Source organism: Artemia franciscana, chromosome 8 (assembly GCF_032884065.1).
Source record: "Artemia franciscana chromosome 8, ASM3288406v1, whole genome shotgun sequence".
NCBI lineage: Eukaryota > Metazoa > Arthropoda > Branchiopoda > Anostraca > Artemiidae > Artemia > Artemia franciscana.
In genome coordinates this window covers 36171661-36185687 of record NC_088870.1, presented here as the reverse complement: position 1 = coordinate 36185687, position 14027 = coordinate 36171661, and the positions used below count along the sequence as shown (strand labels likewise).

The window sequence follows — 14027 nt, the reverse complement described above, 5'->3', positions numbered from 1 at the left end:
TATTTTCTGACGCCATTTTTATGAAACAAGGGCTGAAACTGCCTGGACGAACAAGTTTCGATTTTACGGAAAACGGTACATTCCCTCACGGAAATTTGCAAATAAAACGGCTTTGAGCTTACTAAATATGTAAAAAAAACCTTTTAAGGAAACAGGACTGAAACTAGATTGAAGCAAAACCAAATAAAACGCGGCATCAGACTATAACTGTAGTTTAGAAAAAAATGACCTAAGGATTGTGTCCCCTAAGAAACCAAGCTAGGCCCGACGCTGTTGGGCCAACTTCTCCATAAACAACACACCTGATGTGGTTAACAACAGTTATCAGCGAGGCTATTAACATTAGAACTAAGAAACTTCATTCTTTGAGAGCTAGGAATCCAAAAGGATACTATTAACTACTACTAATAGCTCACCCCAGAACCAAGCCACCTGAGGCCAACACAGCTACGCATGTTCCTCCTCCAGCCCAAGAGGATGCAGAACTAGTATAAGTGAGAACCAAAGAACTAGGAATATTGTTGGGTATTGGGTAAAATTTTGACAGTTCATATAACTGACTTATCCATAAAGTAAATATACCACTCGATGCCTTTTTTATGTTCTTTACAAATATAATAATCGCTGTTACCGTAAATTCAAATTTAAGCACTGTTTGAGCTCTTAAAAATGATGAATTTAAAAAAAAATCATGACAGTTCATACAACTGACTTACCAATAAAGGGAGCATACAACTCAATGCCTTTTTTATGTTCTTTACAAATATAATAATCGCTTCTACCGCAATTCCAATTTAAGTACTTTTTGAGCTCTTTAAAAAGACATCTTTTCAATTAAAGTGTCAGTTATTGCTCGTTTTCCACAAAATAATACTACATTTTCTCAGCACCATTTTTCTCAGTCGTTTTTGAAAAAATAATGCTACATTTTCTCAGTGCTAAAATTATGTATAATAAGGTTAGCTTAGGTTAAAAAGAGCTTTAATTTGAATTTGCGGTAGAAGCGATTATTATATTCGTAAACAACATAAAAAAAATGTATCGAGTGGTATGTTCACTTTATTGGTAAGTCATTTAAATGAACTGTCATAAATTAATTGGATATTGCACTGTAAAATGACAAGTACTAAACAGTAGGCGAGCCAGTTGATGCAGAATAAATACAAGAAATGGAAGCAAAAGCTGGCAGATCAACTATGAATATGATATGCCTCCCCAAGAAATTTTCTTGCTTACGATTTTGCCTGAAAAATACTCCTTATCATACTTTAATTTTAAGAAATGCATTAAATTTTATTCAATTTCTGATCTTTTTTATCCTTGTATGAAATACCCGAAATATACGAGAATGACACCGCTGCGGTAACTGTAGGAAATGAGGTTAGCAGCTGGTTTTGTATTAAATCAGGAGTTGATCAGGGTTGTGTTCTATCCCCTTTACATGAATAATTTTGATGGACTTCGTCTTAAGGAGCGCAAGAAAGAAAATGGGAGACCAAGGAATCAATTTTGGTGGGAAAAATTCCCCGGACTAAGATTATTCTGATGATTTAAGCATCCTAGGTGAAAGTGCGAGCAAAATAAATGAACCTTTTGAGGTTTTGCGAGTTCAGGATGCTAGAATAGGTTTGAAAATCGGTGTTAAGAAAAATAAGTCACTAGGTCACATATTTGACAATGGTCAAATTTGTCTCTGAAGCTTAGGCGCTCATAAGAGCGAATGACATAGACATAGACATTTTTTACTTTCGTCCAAAACATATAAATTAAACAAAGAATTTACCATTAACGGCCACTCTTAAAAGCTTTACTAGATTTTTTCCACAGAAATTGTTCACAGACTGTTTTGGGTACCCGGCTGACTGACTGTATTTCAAACAGTAGGCTGTGCGAATGGGGTGCAATCCCGATTTCTAGGGCTATAATGAAAGAAAGTTTAAGATAATTGCAGCACGTTTTACGGATAAAAGATGACAGAATACCGAAGATTGCTCTTTTCCAACCGTTAAGGGGTCCAACCGTAACGGAAAGCAGGTTGCTCTCGTCTTGTGTGGAATGAATTCATAAAAAAGACTTATAGGAAATTGGAACTTCCTGGAAAGTAGTAATAAGGGAGGCTTTGAATAGATCGGGATGGAGGAGGAGCATGCGTATTATTGTTGGCCTCTAGCAGCTTGGAGCTGCGGTGAGTTGCTAGTAATAGTAGTAGTAAAGCACCTCCACACGTAAAATGGGATCGTCAACAAGAAAGTCAGACAAATAATTCAATTTCTATATCAATTCTGGCAAAAGACACCGTGTAAAATATCTCTTGAGAGTTCACCCACGGAAACTTCCATCCCGATAGGAAGTTTTCACTGTGAAAAATCCGTCTTCTGAAAATGTCCCCTCTCCCTTGAAAATATTGATATACTTGTCCATAACAAATATTATTTTTAAACAATTGGAAAATTTCAAACTACCAGCCCCTCTCCCTGTGGTTCTGACGTGTCATGTCATTTCCAAAGACATAACTATATAACCTATCAATTCTATTAAACAAAATGCCTATCTCAAAATATTGTTCAGATAACTTTTGGGAAAAAGGCACGATAGGGAAGCTAGTTGCCTTCCAATTTCTACATTCGCTTAAAAAGAGTACCAAAACTTTTAATTTCTGTTCGAATGAGTCCTGTTTCAATTTTCTAATACCATTTGTACATTGGTTTGATACAATCCCCCATAGAAAAAAAGCAAATAAACACGCATCCATGTTCCTTTTCTGGTGGAAAATACAAAATTCTACATTTTTATAGATAGGAGCTTGAACTTTCTACTATGGGGCTTTCAAATACGCTGAACATCACGGTTTAATTTTCATTGAGCTCTTTTGATTTTTAGAAGATATTCCCCCTTTTTCGAAAACTTGGCATATTTTCTCACACTCATAGCCTTTGAAGATTAACACAAAAGTTAATGAATATTATGTATTTGGTATCAGCATAATAAACTAAATTTGATGAAATATTTATTGATATTTGTTTCTTGTTTTTAATAATTTTGTTTACAATTAAACCGGATTGCTCCTTACTTACAATATGTAACCAGGAACTATTTGAAAATTTTCAAACTGATGAAATTTACCCTGGGTCCTTAGTTTTTATTTTATTCTATGCCATCAATAATTTTATTGTTTCATTTTTTCATCTGTTTATTTTCAGTTAATAATACTTTGCAAATTAATAAAGGTTTCTACTCGAACATCGGAAGCCGGAGGTGAGCGTTAACAAAAAAGGTAACTGCTTGTCATTTATCTTGAGTGTAGTCTGAAACAAGAAAAAATAATATTATTTATAGATGAAAAAATACAAACTTACAAAGAAGTTCAATAGTATTTACAGATAGTTGTCCTTGGGACAGAGCAAGCATTCCTGGAAAACACTGTGTGAAATGAAAAAAATTAGTAGATTTAGTACTCTATAAGTAATTTGAGCATTATTTGGTTGAAAAGTGACATTTTTGATAAGAAATGTGTATCCAGTAGGGAAAAGTTTCATTTTATTGAAAAATATACAAAATATGTCCTTTTTATATTCCAAATTTCTAAAATGTGGCCCTTATTTGCCTTCTTATATCATTACATATTCTACATAGAAATGTGACTTTTGGGTATAAGGCATGTATAGTGACAACCCTGGTCAATGTTCTTTAAATATTTCAAGTGGTCTACCGAAACAAACCAACGTGGTGAAACTGAAAAATAAACTTTTGACCAGGTTTACTTTTAGATTTATTGATATTCCACTTTTTTATTTTGGGTAAGAGTGTTTAGAATGCTTGAATTAGAATTCATTAATGAATTACAACCCTTTAATAATGGGTTCCCCGTGGGGAAAGTATCACAGTGGTTACTATCCATCCACAACAGACAAACCATATAACCAAAAACTGAGTAAACACCAACACAAATAGGATTCTCATCTTCGCAAACATCAATCTCACCTTACGTATAGCTTACTCACCACCTCACACCCAGTCATTTCTAGTATACTCTGGACAGCCCCATCACCCACCTAAAAATTTTCACTTACAATGTCCTCAGTCAACATATCAGGAAACACAAGGTCCCCCCACGATTTACTATGCAACTCTGCCATACACAAGTCATCAAGGTCATTTGTGTCATGTTTTATCTCAACCCAGAATGTACAATTTGTACCTTCAATAGCCTAAGTGTCCATAATAGATTTTCAGGCTTATCAGTTGATTATCCTCCCCTCCCCCAGGAAGTAGAAGATTACATCACAAATGCTGTAAATCCTTTGGAGGCTCAATGGATTAGTGATATAGGCTACTAAAAAGAAATGGTAAGAGGAGTGGCTCACCTCTTAAGAAAGAAGACTAAAACCAAAACTAAAAAACTAAGGTAAAATTCTAGTTAATTGACTTCTTGCTATCTCAGAAAGGGTTTAGGTTAGGAAAATGAAACTTTCAGGGATGAATCTACAGAATAAAGTATGTCCTGGGAAGGTATTTTGAAGCAACTACCTCCACTCCTTCTCCCTCTAGAGGGCCCTGACCTTCAATGACCTATAAACATTTGTGTTTTATAAAAGTGAAACCTTGAAACATTAGACCTTCTGCTTAATTGAAGTGCAACAAAATTGTTTTCAGCTTCATAACTTTGCTCAATTACATTTTACAAGGTTTTAAACATATGCAAATACATTTCCTAAATAAAAAAAAAAACCACTGATATGGCTCAAAATTCTACTCAAATAACAGGAATTGCTTTTCAGAACTAAAGGCAAAGAAAAAGCAACTAGTGACTGAAAATTAAGGTAAAATGTTGTTTTGTCAAAATTTCAATAGGTATGACCTGTCATGTAGGCAAATTTCAGGGCTCTCCTGAGGGAGAAGAAGTGGAGGTGGGTACTTTAAAATACCTTACTGGGACATACTTTAGCCTGTAGACCCATCCCTCAAAGTTTCATTTTCCTAACATAAATCCTTTCTGAGATAGCAAGAAGTCAATTAACTAGAATTTTACCAAAACTAAAACCTATAGCCTAGTATAAAGATTTTTTGAGAATTTCAGGGTAAAATTCTATTTTATTGACTTTTGGCTATCTTGGAAAGTGGTTAGGTTAGGAAAATGAAACTTTCAGGGATGGGTCTAAAGGCTAAAGTATATCCAGGAAGGTATTTTGAAGTACCTGCCTCTACTCCTTTTCTCTCTAGAGGGTCCTGACCTTTAATGAGCTTTAAAAATATGTGTGTTATAAAAATGAAACCTTGCAAAATAGATCTTCTGCCTTGAATGAAGAACAACAAAATTGTTTTCAGCTTCACAACTTTGCTCAATCCCAATTTAAAAGGTTTTAAAGATGTACAAATACATTTCCTAAATTTTGTAAAAAAGACATTGATAGGGCTCAGAATTCTACTCAAATAACAGGAATTGCCTTTTTTGTCAAAATTTCAATACATATAGACTTGTCAAGTAGGTGAATTTCAGGGCCCTCTAGAGGTAGAAGGAGTTGAAGTGGGTACTTTAAAATACCTTCCTGGGACATACTTTAGCCTTGAAACCCATCCCTGAAAGTTTCATTTTCCTAACCTAACCCCTTTCCAAGATAACCAAAAGTCACTGAACTAGAATTTTACCAAATTCAGTACAAGGAATAATAGAATAGAGGCAACTAGTGATTTTAGAAGTAGTGAATCAGTGGTTTTCACCTCACAGTTGAAATTTCCATTGACAGAGCAACCACTCTATGACTAAAGAATGTAAATGTATACTTTTGTTCCATGTGCTCTAAAGTCTGTATTACTGCATATAGCAAGATTCTGATGATTGCATATTGGTTCTTTGTCATTATTAGAGTTCTTTGTCATTATTAGAGAAGCAAATCCATTTTTCAGGTTTATAAAATCCCCCTCCAATGAGACTAAAAATGCACAAAGTTGGCTTGCTTCCAGATAACATTACCTATAGAGCAAAGCATATTAGTCCATGAGGCTGTGGGCTATAGGACAAGGTCTGTATTCTATATTTATTCAACAAAGAGTGATAAAACTAAAAAAAAGTATATATATATATATATATATATATATATATATATATATATATATATATATATATATATATATATATATATATATATATATATATATATACAGACCTTGCCCTGCTGCCTGCAGGGCTCATGGACAAATATGCTTTACTCTATAGGTATTGTTGCCTGTAAGCAAGCCCACTTTACACACTTTTACTATGCCCAATGGAGGAGGAGGGTCAACCAGAAATGGATACACTTCTCTGATAATGACAAAAAAAAAAAAAAAACAATATGCAATCATCAGAATCTTGCTATATGCAGTAATATGCACTTTAGAGTGGTTAGAACAAAAGTAAACATTTACCCTAAAGAATATTCTTCAAACAGAAAAGTTTGACCTTTACTCAAACTATGATAGGAATAGACTATCTGTATATGTTCAATAACAAACTGTATTGGATACTTTAATGAAAATGAAGAACTTTGACAATGTTGATGTAGCACCTGAAGAGAAAAGACAGGTCAGCTATGGTGTGATCAAGCAAATAGCACTAGATTACACAAAGGAAGAACTGCTGACAGACCTCAGGACAGAAACTAATATTGAGATTAAGGAATTAAAGAGGTTGAAAAGATACAATCAAGGGACCAAAAAATTAGAACATAGCCTGTTTGTTTGTGTTGCTTTTGAGAGCAACTCTCTTCCCCAGAGTATTTGCCTCTATGGAAGAAAAAGGAATATTGAGAGGTACAACCAACCAATGATACAAAGCTCAAGTGTCAAAAGTATGGCCATACTCAAAGAAAAATGTAGGTCACCACATGCTGTATGCTTGAGATATGCAAACAAACATGCCTCTAAAGAATGTCCCTTAAAACTAGAAACAAAAGAGTCTGGAAAATACAAAAAGTATGTTTGTTCTAACTGTGGGAAAAACCATTCAACAACCTCTGGTAGCAGCTCAGCCTGCCAATAAAACAATGAAATCATAAAAGTTTAAGTTGCCCAAAATTTACCAATGAAAAAAGTTGCTAGGGCATACCAGAGTTATGCAGATGCACTGAATTAGAAGGCTGTGAAAGAGCAATCCTTCCTTGAACCTAAAAAGACCCTTTGACAGCTAGTGTTATTTGTATCTAAACTGCCAGAATGGATAGAAATCAAGGAATTAGAAATGAAAGATAGGATTAGTAAGTTATGTCATCTTATGCACTCACTTTTTGAAGTTGAAATTAATGTTGAAGAAGTTAGGAACCTAGCAAATAGGCTAAATCAGAACAAAGGTGTAGTCTATTAACATCTGATCTATTTTGAAAGGCATAAAGGATTTATTAGATTGCTATTCAGACCAAATTGATGTTAGATGCTTTCAAGAAACATGGTTACAACCCCAGTATTCATGTAGACTTGGAAATATGGAAGATAGAGCAGAACAGTCAAGTGGAGGAATATTAATTCCTTCCCTTCCTCACTAAGGAAGTTAAGAAGCTGATTAACCAGAAATCTAGAGCTTGGAAATGGCATGTGAAGAAGGGGAACCAGGAGCCCCTTTCAATTTACAAGGCAGCACAGAATCATGTAACAAATTCTTTCAAAAAACTGCTTACAAGGAAAAATTAGCTTCCAAAATTAAGTTAAACCCTAAATCTTTCTAGAGACATGTCTGCTAAATACCCAAATCGTACTATTCCTGACCTTGTTGACCACAGTGCTCTACATTCATCTCCAATAGATAAGGCTGACCTTCTTAATGTACAATTTGCTTCTGCCTTCACCCAAAACTCAGGTACCTCCTCACCAGATCCTCCATTGTATGAAGTGCTTTTACCCATGTGTGATTTATCAGTAAGTGAAGTAATGGTTTTCAATAACCTTGTGAAGCTTATTGTAAATAAGTCAAAGGGACCAGATGTTGTTCATCCATGCCTTCTTAAGGAGTGTGGAAAAGCTTTCAGTTACCCCCTGTGGATGCTGCTCCAGTTATCTCTCCAAAATGGAGAACTACCACATGATTGGAAAACATCTTATGTAACCCCAATCCATAAAAAGGAATGAAGAGACTGCAGAAAATTACCATCCTATAAGCATCATTTCTGCAATTGTTAAGATGCCATAGAGATTTGTTAACAATGCTCTAATTAAACATCTTGAGGTCAATAACATCCTCTCCACATCACAACATGGATTCAGATCTGGTAGATCTGTGGACATTAACCTTATTCAAACATATGAATTGGTAATTACACTGCTTGATAAGGGTCTTCCTGTTGACATGATTCTTCTTGATCTGTCCAAAGCATTTGACAAGGTTTGTCATGAATTCCTCATAATCAAACTGAAGGCTGCAGGTGTCAATGAAGGTGTTGTACAGTGGATTATGGGCTTCCTCTCTGAAAGATCACAGAGTGTTAGATTTTTTTTATTCACAAGGAACTCCTCATTTCTCTTCTCTCACAACTGTATTAAGTGCTGATGACTCAAAACTAGTTGGAAAAGCAACTACTCCCTCTGACCAGCAATCAATTCAAACAGATCTTGACAGTCTAAGAAGATGGGCTCTTGGCTTTTAATGTTGAAAAATGCCATGTCATCCATTTTGGCAAACACAACAAGCATCATAAGTATTTCCTTCAAGACAATTTCATTTCTGCTGTTTCCAATGAAAGAGATGTTGGGGTTATTGTTGATCACCAATTAAAGTTTAGCAGCCATACTAACTATTTCATCTTCTGCAAATAAATCCCTTGGTATCATAAAAAGAACCATCTCCAGCCAACACCCAAGAGTTTTATGAAGTTATATAAAGCGCTTGTTCAACCATGTCTGGAGATCAGAATGTCTTTGGCAGCCCCCTTTTTCAAAAAAGATAAGAAGTTGTTTGAGGATGTCCAGCATTGTGCCACTAAGATGGTTAGCAGCATGAATAAACTTCCATACAAAGAAAGAGTATGTTGTTTCAAGCTGCCAGCACTGACATTCTGAAGGAAAAAGGGTGATATGATTTTGACCAAAAAAATTCTTTCTAAAAACACCCTTCCCAGTCTCTTTGCGCAACCCTTACATTCTGGTACTAGAAGACATTCAATGAAACTTCCCATGCAGCATTCAACAAGTAGACATAGAAGTCATTTCTTTAGCCAAAGAGTTATCAATCTGTGGAATCAACTGTCTGAAGAAACAATTTCTGCAGCTTCAACCGACACATTAAAGTCTCACCTTGATAAAGAATGGCTCTGCCAGGAGTTCCTTTACAATTGGGAAGCTGCAGAGTCCTCCACAAGAGTCTAGATCAACAACTACAACCTACACCAGGTGAATTTTTTCATCACAGGAGCATCACAAGAATGGAAAATTCTTATATTGCTCCAAGCTGTGATTTAAGGTAATTTAAGGTAGAAGAAATTGCAAGTTCTAAAATTAAGATGGTAGCTTGCTGAGTATTCCTGGGTAAGAAGGATACAATATTTATTGTTAATGTATATAACCCTGATGGAAATGAACCACAAACAGAGGACATATTTAAAAAAGTGAAGACAAAGAGCTTTTTATAATTACTTTTGACTTTAATGTAAGAAATTTAATGGCAAATATATATATATATATATATATATATATATATATATATATATATATATATATATATATATATATATATATATATATATATATATTTGCCATTAAATTTCTTGCATTAAAGTCAACAGTAATTGCAAAAGGCTCTTTGTCTTTAATCACTTTATTCGCATATTAACAGAAAGCTGATTTTTCTCTGAATCTATAAGTGTAACTAATTGGCCTACTTGATATTGTTTCTATAAATCACAAATATTGCATATAATTTTTCTTTTCAATTGCTTGTCAAAACAGAAATCACGTTTTAAATTATGCTGACAAATTATTGGTGAAAATTTGACCAAGTAGGTGTGGTTCTTGTTGCGGGCCTGAAATCGCACCATGCTGTTGTGAAACAGGGGTCCAAAAACCCATTGCTATTTTTCAGGAATGCCCAAGAAAAGTGGTATTTCCCAAAAAAAGGTCTTTTACCCTAGGCCTACTCTGGGAAGGTATTGCCAAGCCTCCATCTTAACCCTTTTCTCATTTCTAAATCTTAGAAATTTGCCTACTTGACAGGTGTACACCTATAGAAAACTTGACAAAACAGTATTTTACCTCAACTTTCAGTTATCAGTTTCTTTTTCTCTGGCCTTAGTTCTGTGAGTAGAATTCCTGTCATTTGAGCAAAGTTTTAAGTAATATTAATGGTTTTTTTTCTTCTAAATTTAGGAGATGCAATTATAGATCTTTGAATCCTTATAAATAGGAATTGAGTTAAGCTGTGAAGCTAAAAGCAGTTTTCTTGCAGGCTACTTCATTTCAACATTAAATCTGTTTTGTAATCTGTTTATGTTTCACTTTCACCACACAAGGATTTATAAAGGTCATTGAAGGTCACTGCCCTCTAAAGGGTGAATGGATGGAGGTAGGCACCTCAAAACACCTCCCTGGGTTATACATTAGTCTGTAGACCCATGACAAAAAGTTATATTTCCTATCCTAGCCCCTTTCCAAGGTAGCAAAAAGTAGCTAAACTAGAATTTTACCATTCTATATTTTGAATAAAAGAGATATATGATATAATGGTTGGGAACTCTGGTTGCTGGGAAGAATGTGAGTACATCAATTGATGCATTTTTTAATGGTATTTCCTAGTTTAGTAGGCCTAATTGCTTTGAAGGCAAATTCCAATTTTTAATTGCTTTGGAAAAAATTAATTAATGGTGAATATTGAGCAGTTCATATTATTGACCTGCAAATAAAGGGAATACACCACTAGATGCCATTTTTTATGCTCTTTCTGAATACCATCTATACTCTTTTACATACATCATCTAATAAAACATTTATATATTCCACCACAAATCATTCTGTTTCTGAGGATGACTTGGAATCAATTGACTCTGTCCCAATCTCAAATTCATCTTCAAAACCAACACCAGAAATCACAAAAAAACCTTCCTCTACAAAAAATCAATTCCTCAAAAGCAATGCAAGTACACTCTTAACTATTTCAAAACAAACAGTAACTAAATACAAATGGAAAAAACCCTTATTTTCCGAGACAATTAAGAGTTTGGAATGAAAAATGTTCAGTTTAACACAACATTGATTATCTGGTTGAGTTGAGAGTATTTTTGGATGTTGAATCCCTAGAAATTGTTTGCATCCAAGAATCTCATTTGTCTTCAGGTCAAAAATTTAATGTTAAAAATTATACAATACATAGAGAAGATATGATCCTTAATCTTTCATCTCAAAAAGGTGGAGGCCTTTTCACACTTATGAGAAATGGTTTGATTAGCTCTGTGATTAATGTTTATGTCCAGTCATCTATGGAATCATCTGTCAGTTGTTAATACATAGAAACAAACCAACTAGTGCTCAGCAATTTTAATCTTCACCATCCTCTGTGGGATTCAACCCACGCTAAAGACCCCCAATCATCACTGCTATTGGATTCAATCTCTTATCAGTCAGCATTTCAACATGCTTATTACACCTAAGAATTTGGGAATTTGTGTGAACTTCTTCAATGGTAAAAATCCAACCAAAGACCTTTGTTTTTTTTTTGGTTCAAACTATTTTTCTGTAGTAGGTGTCTAGGCTTACTGATAACCTTGGCAGTCAGAACTATCCAATTATTGCAGAACTTTCTAAAAACCAGTTCTTTTTTAAATTCAATATTTCTCCTAGATAAATTTTCAATGTGGATAATTGGAAGCCATGGCAGTTACACTGGGAAGTATGGTCCCTGATATCAGTAATGATATTGATGACTTAAATGATAATATCACTAAAAGCATCATTGATGCTTCAAACATTTTTTTCAAATTCCAAACACAATAAGTAAAAAATAGAAAAGAAAATATAAATTTTTGGAATAATTGATTAGAATCAATAAAACAAAATAAGTGTAATACCAGAAAAATCTGAGTTTCAGATAAAAGGAACCTTAATAAAAAAAAATTTAAATGAGAAAGACTAAAGCTATTTTTAAGAAACATGTCCTAGCTGAAAGAAAAGTAGCTTGGGAAGACATTTATGAAAATCAATATAATCAGTCAACTTCTACTAAAACCTTCTGGAAAAATATAAAAAAAAATTCAGGATAATGGCAGTAAAAATAACAGACTGGTAAAGATAAGTCTGTTCAAGGGATTAAGTCTAATAATAGTTCACTTAAGTTCAAGCCATATGAGGTGGCAGAGATGTTGAATGGTCATTGTGCAGGTTAATCTTTAAATAATTGAACCTATAATACCTCCTTGTTTATGGAAGCTCAGTTTCCCCCAGGGTCTGTCCCAAATCTTGACGAAGATTTTGATATGTATGAGTTAACCTCTACAATACAGTAGAAGTTAACTAATTAATGACTAATTAAACTAACTCAGCAATGGGCAAAGATTTGGTCCATAAAAAATCCTTAGAGCTCTCCCATTAACTTTTCTGGTCCCTCTTCTTTAATTGTTTAATAGATTTTGGCATTATGGTTCTGTTCCAATAACTTGGACTTCTTCAATTTTAGTCCAATATATAAAGGTAAAGGAGGTTGTTATAGTCTTTCATCATATTGTCTAATTGTCTTAACCTTATGCATAGCAAAACTCTTATGAGAAAACGATTAAGCTCAGGTTTGAATCACATTTTGATAATATATTTATTGCTGCACAAGCACTCTTTTCAAAAGTTAGATCCACTCTTGATAACTTAATTCAACTTGAGTATGATATTAAGAAAGCTTTTACAAGAAGGTTAGTTGTACCAGCAGTTTTCTTTAACATAAAGAAAGTTTATGATAGTTTGGACCCCTTTGCAATCGTTTGGCAGGTTCACAAATTTAATGTTGGAAAAAAAATGTTGAATTGGTGCAGGGCAGTGCTCTTAATAGATCCATTAAAAGTAGAGTTGGATCAGAAAGTTTTTATGCTAAATTGATTTTATTAGGTGTTCTTCAAGGGGGAGATTTGAATCCTCCTCTTTTCAACACAGTGATTAATGATATTATTTTAGCTGATATGCCCTCAATAAAATTTGCCTTATATGCAGATGACTTAGCCCTTTAGACTGAAGACCTTTCTTCTAAAACTTGTCAACCCAAGCTCCAGGAAGTAATTGGTAAACTGTCAATATGGCTTGATATAAAACAAAGTTATCTTTTTTCTATCCCTAAAGGTACTGGCATGTTTTTTTTTAAGGAAAAATGATCATAGACAAGATTGTCCTCAAGACTCTGTATAACAAGTATAACCATTTTGACAGGAGTGTGAAGTTTCTTGGTGTCTGGCTTGATAATTAGTTAAAATTGAATATTCATATTTCTTGTCCGATTGATGCACTTGGTTAACTGTTGAATTTTATACATGCTGTTGCATGGCAGAAGTGAGGTGCTAGCCAAGATGAACTTAGAAAACTATTCATGTCCATAATATAGGGAAAGATTGAATATTGTCTCCCTGTATATTACTCAGCTTCAAAAAGTTAATTTCTCAAATAGAATCAATAGCACACCATGGCCTGAAACTAATCACAGGTGCACTAAAAACTGCATCCATTTCACCAATGTTCAACGAGGTTAATATCCCTTCTTTAGAATAAAGGTTCTCGAAACTTTCCTGTAATTACTTTATGAAAGTTAACACCAATCAAAACCACCATGTTTTCAAGGAGTGTCTCACAAATTGTATATTTTCCTGTGAAAAGTGGAAGCCATACAGTAGTCCAGCCATTGTCAAGTTGACTTCCTTGCTGGATGGTTTGATGTTGCTGAAAATCTAATCTTTTCTTGCCAGACTCAGATTTCCTCCAATCCTTCCAACAACATAGATAATACCATAAATATAAATATTCCTGGCATGGATTGTCCTAAGACGAAAATGAACAGTCAAATCCTCTGTCAACTAACATTAGCTAAAATGGCAGAATTTTTT

At 34.2% G+C, this 14027-nt stretch overlaps 1 protein-coding gene across 1 annotated transcript in view; it reads left to right on the top strand.

Annotated features, from left to right (window-relative positions):
• The first annotated feature begins 3702 nt into the window (after nucleotides 1-3702).
• The window catches only part of LOC136030666 (uncharacterized), a 58329-nt gene continuing 48004 nt past the window's right edge, over nucleotides 3703-14027 (top strand). Inside the window, exon 1 of the mRNA XM_065709733.1 lies at nucleotides 3703-3755. The gene's annotated coding sequence lies outside the window, so the exon portion shown is untranslated. The remainder of the gene's footprint in view (nucleotides 3756-14027) is intronic.